This window comes from Lactuca sativa, chromosome 4 (genome assembly GCF_002870075.4).
Source record: "Lactuca sativa cultivar Salinas chromosome 4, Lsat_Salinas_v11, whole genome shotgun sequence".
Classification (NCBI taxonomy): Eukaryota; Viridiplantae; Streptophyta; class Magnoliopsida; order Asterales; family Asteraceae; genus Lactuca; species Lactuca sativa.
This window is the reverse complement of record NC_056626.2, coordinates 79570477-79583326: the sequence shown is the minus strand read 5'-3', so window position 1 is coordinate 79583326 and position 12850 is coordinate 79570477.

Below are 12850 nucleotides of genomic sequence, written 5' to 3'. Positions count from 1 at the left end.
GACTCGTCGAGTCAGGGTCAGACTCGGCGAGTCCCATCGAGCAGTTAAAATTTTTTCTGAGATCAGTATGTACTCGTCGAGTCAGGGTCAGACTCGGCGAGTCGTTTATAAAACATTTCTAATTTTTGAAATTTTGTTATTTATTGAAAATATTCTCACCCCACTCTTGAGCTAGGTGCTCCCTTAAGCAGACAAGTTCGATGATTTGGAAGATTAACATTAAAACACAAAACAAAAACAATAAATGAAAAAAAACTAAAGAGTAAAAGAAAGCAAACTCTAACGACGGGTTGCCTCCCGCCAAGCGCTTCTTTTTGAGGAGTCATTAGCTAGACTCCTTCCCATTTACGTTTTGATAAATAAGCAGTCAATTTCATGATAAACTAAGTGATTTGATAAACTCGTGTGATTCTAATAGCTAAACTCGATAGCCTAGACCGAAGAATGACGAAAATGGATCAAACGATCCATGCTATTAGGGTAGGATGCGAAAATTGTGGCGGCCCCCATCTTACAAAGGATTGTGATCGAGACGAGAATGGAAATAAAAAGGCTCAAGTATTTTATTCCAGTGGCGACAGATATGATGAAGACTGGAGGAAACCGAAGAAGGAGTGGCTCCCATACGAAGAGTACAGAAAGGCTAAGGAAGAAAAATATAAGCAGAGGGAGAGGGGTTATTATCAAAAGGAGGAACCGGTGACGGACAAGAAGACGAACTTAGAAGACATACTTACAAAATTCATAAGCACGTCCGAGAAAAGGCATAATGATCATGACGTGGCAATGCAGGAAACCAGAAACATGTTGAAGAATCAGCAAGCTTCTATTCTCAACATAGAGAAACAACTGGGCCAACTTGCACATCAAGTAAACGAAAGAAGACCGGGTCAACTTCCGAGCAACACCGAGCCCAATCCAAGAAAGGAGAACGTGAGCGTAATAACCTCCAGCAGTGAAGAAGAATTGGCAGAAACACTAAGGGTTTCCAAAGGGAAGGCAGAAAAGGAAGAAGAACCAGAACGAGAAGAACTCGATCCGACTCGCCGAGTCACCAAAATGGACTCGACGAGTCCAGTCGGGAAGGATAAAAAAGCAAGTTTTCTGAAGACATACAACCCTCCTTTGCCATACCCATCCAGAGCCATTCCTTCAGAAAAAGTTCAAGCCTATAGAACCTTCATGGAGCATGTTAAAGCCTTACAAGTCAATATGCCATTCGTGGACACAATGCTCCAAACTCCCAAATACTTTAACTTGCTTAAGGGTTTGTTTGCTGCCAGGAAAGATCTTGCTGAAGTCGCGGAGATATTGATGAATGAGCTACCTGAGAAGAAGGGTGATCCGGGTAATATAGTAATCCCGTGCCAATTTGGCAATGATGTTTCCACACGAGCTTTGGCTGATTCAGGGGCAAGCATTAATTTGATGCCCTATTCATTCTTTAAGAAGCTAAATTTACCAGCGCCAAAGCCGGTAAATATGAGAATCCATTTGGCAATTAAAACAGTTATTTGGTGTTGACCAGTGGAGGAGTTTAGCTAAAACAGTGAACCTTAGGCTATCGTTTGATCCATTTTCGTCATTCTTCGGTCTAGGCTATCGAGTTTAGCTATTAGAATCAAGTTTTACATTTCAGGTTTTTCCTACCCTAATAATTGTTTTTGTCTCATGAAATTGACTGCTTATTTATCAAATCAATTCCTTTATTAGTTGAGCCTATATACGTTCTAGTGCATTTGTCTCATGATTTCACTCAAAACCTACATGCTTAAGCAAGGGCGCTCAATCTCAACCTTTATTGGCTAATGATAAAAATCTTCCTGGATACATTTCAGGTTTAGGCTGCTAAACATATTGCATCCCTCAGGCTGAGCGAGGTCGTGTTTTTGTCTCATGATTTCACTAGAATAAGGAGGCCACAAATGCACTAGAACGTATATAGGCTCAACTAAACATTTGGGTCTTCATGTAATTATTAACACAATCTAACATGGAATCCTAGTTTTTACCAAAATTTTCTAATTAAATCCTAAATAATAATTTTTTTAAAATTGACTAGTATGTAACCAACCCCCTACCCCACACTTATGTAATGCAATGCCCTCATTGCATATTATGCATGATAAAGAACAATAAAAATAAGAAGAGAATTGGAACAAACTCCCCTGGGGTAGCAGTCGATAGGCTGATCACTTCCATGTTAAGCTCCAACTTCAATCAACTTTAGACATGGTAACATTTCATCCATGCCTTGGGTGTCAAAACTCATGTGGGTCGCTCCAAATACGCGGAAATTAGTGTAAGATCTCCAAGAAAGGAAATGGAAGAATAAGCGAGCAAGTGGGACCAGTAGCAGCATCAAATCAGCAGTCCATCGGTGTAAAAGATGATCGACTCGTCGAGTCCCTCTCACATTAGTCGTAACCTGATAACTATCTTGACTTCCGAATGCTTATCTCTCTGAATCCGCGACCGGACTCGTCGAGTCAAGAGATAACTCGACGAGTAGAAGCCTTATTTTGGCTGTTTTCTTTCTTCTTTCCACTCTTGAGCTCTCAACCGCTTCTCTTGCTTCCTTTCGCTTCCGAGCTTCATCTTTGGACTGAAAAACACAATTTAACACTTTTAAGTACCTTTTGTCCATAATATGCAACAATTTAGCTAATATATGAATAATAAACTACACTTAATACACACTAAATATGCACATATCAAAATACCCCACACTTGTCTTTTGCTTGCCCTCAAGCAAAACTGAATTTTAACACATTAGAATCACATATAATAACTCCAATCCAACCCAGCCATTACGCCAAGACCGCAACGAATGCATTTGTGTCTAAAATTTTTCCTAAAGAACCCCCCATATTCCAAATACTCACAATCCTCATAAACATTCACCCACTCACCCCGAACTATGCTCATTTTATGCAACCCTCCGAATCCATCCTCAGAAAACCTCTTAACCTCAAGGTATTTTTAATCGAGCAACCCAAGCATACATATTCTAGAAAATTACAATTTATCCGATACCACTATGAAATTCTTTGAATTCTTCACTTCTTTGAACATTTCATCTTTGATATCTTTGAATTCACCAACTTGTACTAGCTTTTGGTATCTTCAACTTTTTTGGATTTTTGGAATTTTGATCTTTGAACTTCATACTTAACTTTGATGCTCCAAAATTCTTATAACTTTTCTTGTAATTTTTTCTCTCTTTTCTTTTTTTCATGTATTTCTCACTTTTTTTTTTCTTCACTCAAAACCTACATGCTTAAGCAAGGGCGCTCAATCTCAACCTTTATTGGCTAATGATAAAAATCTTCCTGGATACATTTCAGGTTTAGGCTGCTAAACATATTGCATCCCTCAGGCTGAGCGAGGTCGTGTTTTTGTCTCATGATTTCACTAGAATAAGGAGGCCACAAATGCACTAGAACGTATATAGGCTCAACTAAACATTTGGGTCTTCATGTAATTATTAACACAATCTAACATGGAATCCTAGTTTTTACCAAAATTTTCTAATTAAATCCTAAATAATAATTTTTTTAAAATTGACTAGTATGTAACCAACCCCCTACCCCACACTTATGTAATGCAATGCCCTCATTGCATATTATGCATGATAAAGAACAATAAAAATAAGAAGAGAATTGGAACAAACTCCCCTGGGGTAGCAGTCGATAGGCTGATCACTTCCATGTTAAGCTCCAACTTCAATCAACTTTAGACATGGTAACATTTCATCCATGCCTTGGGTGTCAAAACTCATATGGGTCGCTCCAAATACGCGGAAATTAGTGTAAGATCTCCAAGAAAGGAAATGGAAGAATAAGCGAGCAAGTGGGACCAGTAGCAGCATCAAATCAGCAGTCCATCGGTGTAAAAGATGATCGACTCGTCGAGTCTTATGATGGACTCGTCGAGTACCAGCGCGCCTTCTCAGAATATGTAGAAATACAAGGCGACTCGGCGAGTCTGCTTAGTGCACTCGTCGAGTAGGCCACTGAACGAAAAATCTTGGAATTTTGCAACTGTTTTAGCTTCTGAAAACTTCTTTAACCCTTCCTCACATTTGGACTCAATTGCTCATACCCCCTAGGACCGGACTTGACACTTTGACGTTAAAAACTCGCTTCCTTGACTCGCTCTCACACGAAAAACAACCATGCTTTACCTCATCCTAAGCAATCAAAATGCAATCCTGAAAATACTTAAAGCAAACAACTATTAAACAAAATAATACCTTAAAGCATACACACCAAAAATAAAACAAAATAAAAATGCAAATTGTTTAAACACAAAAACACAAAAATTAATCCCCATCCTCCTCATCATCGTTATTGGCTCCACTTCCTCCCGCTCCGCTATGGCGTGCACTAATCCTCTCGTCCCACGATGGAATATATGGATAATTCCCACCATCAATATGTGGAATATTGAAGTGGTCAAAAAGTCGTATGTGGGATTGATTGCTAAAATTTAGCCCCCGCGCCATTTGGTCTTGCATCCGCCTCATCTCTATGTTGTACCAATCCATTGGTACATCTTCATTCTCTACCGGAATCACCGGCGGCTCATCCTCCATATCCCTTTCCCTTCGCGATCGCACCCTCCTTCCCGGTGCTTCAGGACCTACAACCGGGTCATCATTTGGGATGGCATAATGGCCACCACCATAGTCTTCAATAATTCGGGCCCTGCGGAAAAGAATAGGATTAAATGGGGGTGTCGGGATCAAAGTCATGAGGTTCCAGGCACCACGGTTCATCAACCCGAATGAATTCGCCAATCGAGTGACAAACATTCCTCCATTGATACGGGATGTTTTGCGATCTTTGACCGCACCCTCCGAAAGGTATGAAGCAATACACCATGGAATGTTGCAAAAGACGTCGGGTGTAATTATGCTCCATAAGTAGAAAACATCAAGGTTGGAGACCTTGTCATCGTCTTTCCTTTGGTTGATGGTGGAGGAAATAAGGCGGTGAATGAGGCGGTGGGTCGGGGATCGGATGCTCCCTTCCTGCGCGGACTTCGGGATATAAACTTTATTCCCAATAGTGTGCCACCAACCCGTGCTAGTAACCCCATCGGGAAACACCATGTGAGTGGTTGCCAAAAAGGCCCGAAAGAGGTTCGTAGAAACCAACGGTTGATCATAGATCCCTAGCCGGCAAGCAAGATCCACCACCGAGCATTGATGATACTCGCCCCCAAGACAAAATGTAAAACTTGCCGGATAATACAAATCCACTCCGCCGGTAAAAGATACCGTGGAAAAGAACTCCAAGCAAAGCTCCAAATACACCGGCTCTTGCATGCGGAAGACCCGGCTCCATCCATCACATATCATTGACTCGCCGCCATGTTGAAACTCCCTTAAAAGGTATGGAGCTAATTCTTCTTCATATCGCACCGTTTGCAACCATTCCCAATCTATTCTGTTCGGGACATAAACCTCCTTCTTTTTAATATCGGCAAGCTTCTTTTTCCACTTCCGCATTGTTGAAACGGACTCGATTTGCGGGAAGTTTAACCATGGAAATTCCTCTTGGCTACCCCTTGAAGATTGTCCTCTTCTAAACATGATTCCTGCAAAACATATAAACCATACCCAGAAAACACAGAATGTTAACAAGCCGAACTGTTTCTGCATCTCGACTAGACTCGTCGAGTCCATGTCCGACTCGGCGAGTCGCGGGACCTGTACGAGTCAGTCGACGGGTTTCACCAAATTGAATCATGTAATCTCTAAATTCTTGCAAGGGTTTTGTTCAGGGACTTCCTACCAAGTACTAAGGCCATAGTAAACATTCAAAACAACAAGATCCATGATAAAATCAAAAACCTAGAATTTAGTCACTATTTCAAAAACGGGTTTTTTTTCATGAAACTGCAAGTGTAGATGGCCTTAATATCACTTTCTATCTAGAAAACAAGAAGAAAGTTGTCACCTTTCTAGTTTAATTCTTGAAGATTTGGAAGAGAGGTTGAAGAAGTCTTGAATGCTTGAGAGAGAAGTGTACCCGGCGAGTGTAATGTGAAAATTGAACTTTTAGGGTTAAAACCCTATTACATGTAAAAGTAATTTCGAAAATGTTTATTTTTTTCTGTAAATAAGCTCGACTCGTCGAGTCAGGGTCAGACTCGGCGAGTCCCATCGAGCAGTTAAAATTTTTTCTGAGATCAGTATGTACTCGTCGAGTCAGGGTCAGACTCGGCGAGTCGTTTATAAAACATTTCTAATTTTTGAAATTTTGTTATTTATTGAAAATATTCTCACCCCACTCTTGAGCTAGGTGCTCCCTTAAGCAGACAAGTTCGATGATTTGGAAAATTAACATTAAAACACAAAACAAAAACAATAAATGAAAAAAAACTAAAGAGTAAAAGAAAGCAAACTCTAACGACGGGTTGCCTCCCGCCAAGCGCTTCTTTTTGAGGAGTCATTAGCTAGACTCCTTCCCATTTACGTTTTGTCGCCTTCAAGCATCGGGAATGTGCGCCGTACTTTTTGCGGTTTATACTTAGTCTTGTAGGCGTGAATCTTTTTCTTGTAAGCCCTTTTCAATTCGTCTCTTCTCTTTTTCGCTGTATCATCCTCAGCTGGTTGGGCCTCTCTTTTCCTCTTCTTCTTTTTCAACCCATGCTTTTTCACCAATTTTTGAACCTCCTTTTCTTTAAATTTGATAACTTCATACTTCATATTGGTCCGTGCTCTAGGTTTAGTGGTGAATTGGGGATCAGCTTCCGCTCCACTTCCATTTATGGCTTCATTCTCTTTTGTGCTCGACTCTTTTCCAAATGGCATCATATCAAGGCATGCCACGTTGGCGTGTTGGACCTCCATTCCTTTTACTTTTTCTGCAGATTGTTCTTCCAAAGAACCACTCACAGTAACTGAATCCAGGGTATGTGAAGAACTGTCAACAAATAAATCAGCTTGAGTTAAGTTTTTCTCCAAATCAACTGGACTCGTCGAGTCCATTATGTCGACTCGGCGAGTCGGGTCGGGTTTCATCAATTCTGGATCGTTGTCTGAGTCGGCTCCTTCCAGTAGCTTTTCTAGCTCCTCCAAGTCTTTGTCAGCATCTGAAACTTCTTCTGAGTGTAGCGTGAACTTACTTGGGTCTTCTTTTAATAAAATATCAAGCTCTTTTTGCAATACCTCATCATCTAATTGGATAAATGAGATTTCTTCTCGCTTTTCTTCTTCTTGCTTGATCTCTGGATTAGCTTTAAACATCACCGACTCATCACCCACTCTTAATGTCAAAGTAGTCTCGGATATGTCAATTAGGGCACATGCGGTGTTTAAGAATGTTCTGCCCAAAATAATTGGTATTTCGGGGTCTTCTTTCATCTCCACCACCACAAAGTCTACTGGGAAGATAAACTTGTCTACTTTGATAAGGAGATTTTCACATATGCCTTGTGGATGAATAATTGTTTTATTTGCCAAATGGATTCTCATATTTACCGGCTTTGGCGCTGGTAAATTTAGCTTCTTAAAGAATGAATAGGGCATCAAATTAATGCTTGCCCCTGAATCAGCCAAAGCTCGTGTGGAAACATCATTGCCAAATTGGCACGGGATTACTATATTACCCGGATCACCCTTCTTCTCAGGTAGCTCATTCATCAATATCTCCGCGACTTCAGCAAGATCTTTCCTGGCAGCAAACAAACCCTTAAGCAAGTTAAAGTATTTGGGAGTTTGGAGCATTGTGTCCACGAATGGCATATTGACTTGTAAGGCTTTAACATGCTCCATGAAGGTTCTATAGGCTTGAACTTTTTCTGAAGGAATGGCTCTGGATGGGTATGGCAAAGGAGGGTTGTATGTCTTCAGAAAACTTGCTTTTTTATCCTTCCCGACTGGACTCGTCGAGTCCATTTTGGTGACTCGGCGAGTCGGATCGAGTTCTTCTCGTTCTGGTTCTTCTTCCTTTTCTGCCTTCCCTTTGGAAACCCTTAGTGTTTCTGCCAATTCTTCTTCACTGCTGGAGGTTATTACGCTCACGTTCTCCTTTCTTGGATTGGGCTCGGTGTTGCTCGGAAGTTGACCCGGTCTTCTTTCGTTTACTTGATGTGCAAGTTGGCCCAGTTGTTTCTCTATGTTGAGAATAGAAGCTTGCTGATTCTTCAACATGTTTCTGGTTTCCTGCATTGCCACGTCATGATCATTATGCCTTTTCTCGGACGTGCTTATGAATTTTGTAAGTATGTCTTCTAAGTTCGTCTTCTTGTCCGTCACCGGTTCCTCCTTTTGATAATAACCCCTCTCCCTCTGCTTATATTTTTCTTCCTTAGCCTTTCTGTACTCTTCGTATGGGAGCCACTCCTTCTTCGGTTTCCTCCAGTCTTCATCATATCTGTCGCCACTGGAATAAAATACTTGAGCCTTTTTATTTCCATTCTCGTCTCGATCACAATCCTTTGTAAGATGGGGGCCGCCACAATTTTCGCATCCTACCCTAATAGCATGGATCGTTTGATCCATTTTCGTCATTCTTCGGTCTAGGCTATCGAGTTTAGCTATTACCGCCGCCATGCCATCGTTCACTGAGTTTACTGCTCCACGACTCACTTCATTCCTCGGATTGTGGTATTCTCTAGAATGCTTAGAGAATTCTTCAATCAATTCCTTTATTTCCGGAGGTGGCTTTCGGGTGAGCGGGCCTTGTGAATCGAGTAGTTGCCTTGTGGTGACATTTACTCCATCATAAAAGATGGAGACCTCCTGTTGGCTATTTAGATCATGGTGTGGGCAATTTCTAAGTAGGCTCTTGTACCTTTCCTAAGCTTCATAAAGAGATTCTCCGGGTTGTTGCTCGAAGTTGGCAATGGCTTTCTTTAACTTGGCTATCTTGGAAGGTGGGCAGAAATGGTCAATGAACTCTTCTTTCATTTTGGCCCATGTGGTGACCGATCCGGGAGGGAGTGACTTCAACCAATCCTTTGCAGCTCCTTTGAACGTGACAGGAAGCATGCGTAGTAGCTGGACCTCGCGGGGCACATTAGGTACATTGAAGTAATCCGCCACGTCATTTACTTCATCTAAGTGCTTATAGGCGTCTTCATGATCTCTCCCGTGAAATGGTATCTCCTTGAGTTGAGCGAGAATATGGCCCTTTAGTTCGAACGTAGCGGTAGCGGGGATTGCGGGTTGCACAAGTCCCGGGCCGGTGTCATCACGCATCCTTTTCTTCCACTCCCCCATGGGGATCTCGTCAATATTAGCCATTGCGGTGGCTAAGTCTTCTTCAATATCGGATGTGTGCTCGCTTTCTTCTTCGGTCTCGTATTCGGTGTCTTTCGGGATCGGATTTTCGGTTGACAACGACGCACTGGATGCTCCTGCTTTGCTGCTCCTCTTCTTGCCAAACACGGATTTGAAGTTTTTGAGTGGTGAGTTCTTTAAAGAGGTGGTTTCTCCAACGGTTTTGCCCTTGTTTCTTCTTAATGCGGTTTCCGGATCTTCAAGAGGAGGAATTAGAGGTGTAGAAGATCCTCGGGTCATGAACTAACTGCAACTTAAAACAAAACAGAACGCGTAAAAAGAACAAAAATTTAATCTGATTCAGCGTCAGACTCGCCGAGTCGGGGCGAATGCACTCGGCGAGTTCACGTGAAAATCAGTTTTTTTTTTTTTTTTTTTTTTACTTAAACAAAAATTGAACAGAAGTTAACTTTGCGTAAGATGAATCTTACCCAAAGGGTCGATTGAATTAGAATTTAATGCTAATTTTAGAACCGTTCCCCGGCAACGGCGCCAAAAACTTGATGTGTGTAAAACTCACTTAGTTTTAATCCTACTTCAATTATCAAATAACACACAAAAGGCAGTGAACCTATCAATTGTGGTATAGCTAAATAAGCAGGGTATCGAACACAGGGAACGGCAAATTAAATTAAAAACTAATTCTATCTAAATTACTTTAGCAAATAAGGGTTTTTCTCTAGTTTTACAAGACTAGAAACTTATTAAACAAAACTAATGCAAGGCTAGAAAAGAACAAATTAACTAGATTCAATAATGGGAAAGAAACTTCTGTTTAGTTCAACTCGGTTAACTTTATGGTTGCTTTTAAGGTAATAGTGCAATAGATTAATTCTTTCGTTGGTTACCGATTCAAGTGATTAAGTTGTGTTCACTACCCTAATCCTTAGCAAATAAACTAATTCAAACAGTGGCCAATTGCTTAACTTAATTATATTTACTAGATTAATTATTCGGGTTAAGTTAGACTTGCAATAGCTAATTAAATTGTTATTTTTAATTAACCTCTTGTTCAATAGTCATCTTACAAGCTTGCACATGAATTTACTCAATTTACTTATTAATCCTAGTTTCATATTCATTAATCCTAGACATATGATTTAGTGGTCACTTATCATATGAGGTCGATAATTAATAGATATTCATGCTAATTAACTATCTTTCTATTAACAGAAAATAAATTATCATTCATACACAAGGTTCTTTAGCAAGCTAAAATAACAATTAATCACCAACTTAGAATTAATCCTACCAATCAATCAAACCATATTGTCAACTTTGTATCCCCAAACAGAAGTATAAAGAAATTAGTTCATAACTAAGGTGAATAACAGCAAACAAATAAGTTCAAGTTGCTTAATCATATTGACAAAACAAGAGAATTAAGTAGAATGATAAAATTACGCCTTAATTACTCCCGGAATTGGATTCTAGCTTCTTTGGTCGACTTCTAAGGTTCTTCTGGCTTCTTATTCGCAGCTTAACACCTCTGAAACTTCCCAGAATTCTCTCTTTTTCGCATTAAAGAGTTATCTTTATATATGCATACCGACTCGTCGAGTCATATGGCGACTCGTCGAGTCCCTCTCACATTAGTCGTAACCTGATAACTGTCTTGACTTCCGAATGCTTATCTCTCTGAATCCGCGACCGGACTCGTCGAGTCAAGAGATAACTCGACGAGTAGAAGCCTTATTTTGGCTGTTTTCTTTCTTCTTTCCACTCTTGAGCTCTCAACCGCTTCTCTTGCTTCCTTTCGCTTCCGAGCTTCATCTTTGGACTGAAAAACACAATTTAACACTTTTAAGTACCTTTTGTCCATAATATGCAACAATTTAGCTAATATATGAATAATAAACTACACTTAATACACACTAAATATGCACATATCAGTGATCTTATTTCTTCAGCCGACAGTTGCAGGTGATTCTTCTCACCATACCAATGGGTCTAAGGCACCAAGGCCGGCCCATCTTATGTTGTGTGATATGATAGTTAGCTTTATGCTAGGTGGTATGCTGGTAATTATGTGATATGCTAGTTGTCTTTGTGATACTTGCATGGAAGACCATGTGGGGTAGCCCATGACACAATGGTATAAGACCCTAGGGGTAGCCACGGCATCCTTACAGGTTTATATATGTGTTATGTGTAGATATTTATGTGATGCATGATATGCTATTTGGTTATATATGGTATTTGCAGGGAAGACCTCGGGGGAAGCCCGTGGCATTGGATGTAAGACTATGTGGGGTAGCCCATGGCAGTCCTAGGTAAAGACCATGTGGGGTAGCCCATGGCATTGGATGTAAGACCATGTGGGGGAGCCCATGGAAGTCATAGGTAAAGACCATGTGGGGTAGCCCATGGCACTACTACAGGTTTTATGTATGCAGGGCTTATGTGATATATGGTAGCTTTTATAGCTAACAGTACATATGATATGTGTGTAGCTTTTATAGCTATCAGGATATGTGATATGTGGTTTGTGTGAATGGTATGCTCTGGGAAACTCACTAAGCTTCGTGCTTATAGGTTTGTTTATGGTTTCAGGTATCATCGTTTTGGAAAGGAAGAGCTTGGGTTGATCGCAGTGCACACACCTATGATTTCCGCAATGAATGATTTTGGGATAAACTCTGATAAACGATTTGATTAACTATGATTTGATTGTTTGAATTAAATGGTATCAATGCTTTAGTTATATAAAAAATGAAATTTTTACCCCTGATTATTGGGACGTTACAGACAAGTTCTAAGCTTTCCAAAAATCGAGTTGTCCCTCCAACTTCGGAAACCTGAACTAAGCTGATATCCACCACAGATTAAGGAAGCTCAAGTATTACTTCTAACTAGAGGTGGAAAAAATGGGCACGACACGAAACCTGACACGAACTCGACACAGAATAAAGGGTTTGGGAAAGATATTTCAACCCGTTTAAATAAATGGGTTGACACGACATGACACGAAAATTAAACGGGTAAGGTTAGGGTTGGGAATTTCAACTTGAAAATGACCCATTTATTTATATGCAAGTTTTTTGAATTATTTAAATAAACTAGAAAGATACAAAACCAAAACCATAAGTAAAAGAAAACCTTCGACTTGAGTCCTTTTGTAATGTTTAAATGACTTAGCCGCCAAGATCAAGAAATCATTTTCAGTTTTTCCATTCTCTTATAGACTACACAGTCCCTTTCACCACTCTCTCATCCTTGTGACCTTGTCTTCCGCCTCCCTAGTTCCCACTCTTTCAATTTTGTCATTTGAACTTGATATGACTTCATTTATTCCGCCTCCAAACTATTAGTTTTTCCATTCCGCCCACCTAACTCCTACTATTTCAACATGTTCAACCTTTTAACCTCACATGACACGACATATTTCAAGGTATAGCCCTAACAAAAAAACCCGACACGAACTCGACACGACATATTTCAACTTATTTAGTGTTCGACAGGACACGAACCAGACACGACACAACATGATTGCCACCTTTACTTCTAACGATTGGAATGATGTAGTTGACATGACTCAACTCAGGCGTCCATATC